General features: G+C 38.6%; 1 non-coding gene across 1 annotated transcript; it reads left to right on the forward strand.

Moving 5' to 3' along the window:
- The first annotated feature begins 308 nt into the window (after positions 1-308).
- Positions 309-415, forward strand: LOC112792915 (small nucleolar RNA R71). Its single transcript, XR_003197633.1, has one exon. It is a non-coding gene; the product is annotated as a small nucleolar RNA R71 (small nucleolar RNA).
- The last annotated feature ends 1,928 nt before the right edge of the window (positions 416-2,343 follow it).

A 2,343-nucleotide genomic window follows, 5' to 3' on the forward strand; every position in this document is an offset into this window, starting at 1 on the left:
CTGGTGATGAAGTGATGACTGCTGCAACTTAGTTTTCCTCTACCTTCTTGGTAAGATCTGCTAGCTGCTTGGTGATCATCTTATTTTGAGCTAGCAATGCATCCATGTGGTTCAGCTCCATTACTCCTCGAGTGTTGCTTCTTTCAGAGGCATAGAAGTAGTCATTCTCAGCTACCGTCTCAATGACATCCATGGCTTCTTCAATGGTTTTCTTCTTGTTTAGAGAGCCTCCTGAGGAATGGTCTACAGCCTTCTTTGACTCGTAAGAAAGACCTACATAGAAAATGTGAAGTTGAACCCATTTATTGAACATATCTAGTAGGCATCTTCTTGTTAAGTCCTTAAACCTCTCCCATGCCTCATAGAAAGTCTCACCATCTTGTTGCCTGAAAGTTTGCACCTCAGCTCTCAGCCTGTTAATTCTTTGAGGAGGGTAGAATCTTGCCAAAAACTTGTTCACCACTTCTTCCCAATTTGTTAAGCTCTCCTTTGGGAAAGATTTAAGCCACTTAGATGCCTTGTCCCTGAGTGAAAAAGGAAACAAAAGCAGCCTATAGACATCCGTGTGGACTCTATTAGACTTCACAGTGTCACAGACTCTCAATATGGTGGTTAGATGTTGGTTGGGGTCTTCTTGAGCACTTTCTCCAAATGAGCAATTGTTCTGAATAAGGGTGATGAGCTGGGATTTTAATTCAAAGTTTTTGGCATGTATGGTGGGCTTTTGGATGCTACTTCCACAGTTTCCTGGATTTGGATTGATGTAAGAGCCTAGAACTCTCCTCTCTTGCCCAGCATGATTTGCAGGGCCTTCTCTAGCATGGTTGTGAGCTTCTCCTTGATGATTGTTTTCCAAATTCTCCTCCATGTTTGTTTCAAAATACTCTTCCTCTTCCTCAGCACCAACAACTCCTTTCCCTCTTGCTTCCCTCCTTAGTCTCCGGAGGGTCCTTTCAGGTTCTGAATCAAAGAAAGTTGAAGCTCCCCCTCTTCTCCCTGTCATACAACTAACAAAGCACACAGCAAGAGATGAAATAAAGAGATTATTTTTGTTAGAGTGATTGTTAGTGTGAGTGGTGCAATTATCAAACAGTTAGTGGGTTAGTGAGTAGAATTGTAAATAATAACAAAGAAAGAAAGAAAACAGAGAGGGTATAGGGATGAGGACGAAACTAAACAAACTGAACGTAAACAATTGAATAAAGTAAGAAACAAAAGAAAAATGCTCAATCTAGTAAACTTCCAACTTAATCATTGTTGATACAAAATCAATCCCCAGCAATGGCGCTACAAACTTGATGCACGAAAACTTATCTCTCAACAAATCTCCCTTCGACAAGTATACCGAATTGTCGTCAAGTAAAAACTCACAATAGAGTGAGGTTGAATCCCATAGGGATTGATTGGTCAAGCAACTTTAGTTGGAGGAGTATGCTAGTTGAGCTAAACAGAATGTAGTTTGAGAATTGCAGAAAATTAAATGGCAGGAAAGTAAACAGCAGAAAATAAAGTGCAGAATCTTAGATGGGGATTTGGGGAAATGAGCACAAAAATAAATGGCAGAAAGTAAAGAAAATGGATAAGATCAAAAATGGGGAATTCATTGGGCTCAGGAGATATTGTATTCTCTGGATCAAATTCATTTTCATATCTTCCTCAATCAAAGCATCTATTGATCTCTTTGGCAATCTTAGGTGATTGGGTTCCAATTCCTTGGCAACCCAATCTCTCTAAGCTTAAACAATTGCCCAATTCCTTGATTTAATTGCTCATGGAAAGAGATGAAGTGTGGTCACTGATTATACCACATGTATTTCCAAATCAAAGTGTTGGGCGGATTACATGTCACTATATCCGCCCAAACCCCAATTTGGTCCAACATGAGAAAGCATTTCTAGCATGATCTCCTCATCCCATTTCCAAGGCTCAGAGGAGATCCAATTATGGAGAGTTTCTTTTCCAAGACAACTAACCAATTGAATTAAGATCGAAAGCTTTCTAGTAAATCAAAAGAGAAGAAAGAAGAAGGAGAATGAAGACTATAATTGATCCATCAAATTACAACAAAGCTCCCTAACCCAATGAAAGGGGTTTAGTTGTTCATAGCTCTAGAAATGGAAAATGGCAGAAAATAATACATGCTTAGCTAAAAGTGCAGAAAAGTAAATATACAGAGGGTAGTTCTCCAAAGTGCCAAGCTTCTCTATAGTTCAAAACTACTCCTATATATACTACTCTTCTTGATCTTCTAGTGAGTTCTTGATGAGCGGATAATTTATACGCTTTTTGGCATTGTTTTTAGTATGTTTTTAGTATATTTTAGTTAGTTTTTATTATATTTTT

This window comes from Arachis hypogaea, chromosome 3, assembly GCF_003086295.3.
Source record: "Arachis hypogaea cultivar Tifrunner chromosome 3, arahy.Tifrunner.gnm2.J5K5, whole genome shotgun sequence".
Lineage (NCBI taxonomy): Eukaryota > Viridiplantae > Streptophyta > Magnoliopsida > Fabales > Fabaceae > Arachis > Arachis hypogaea.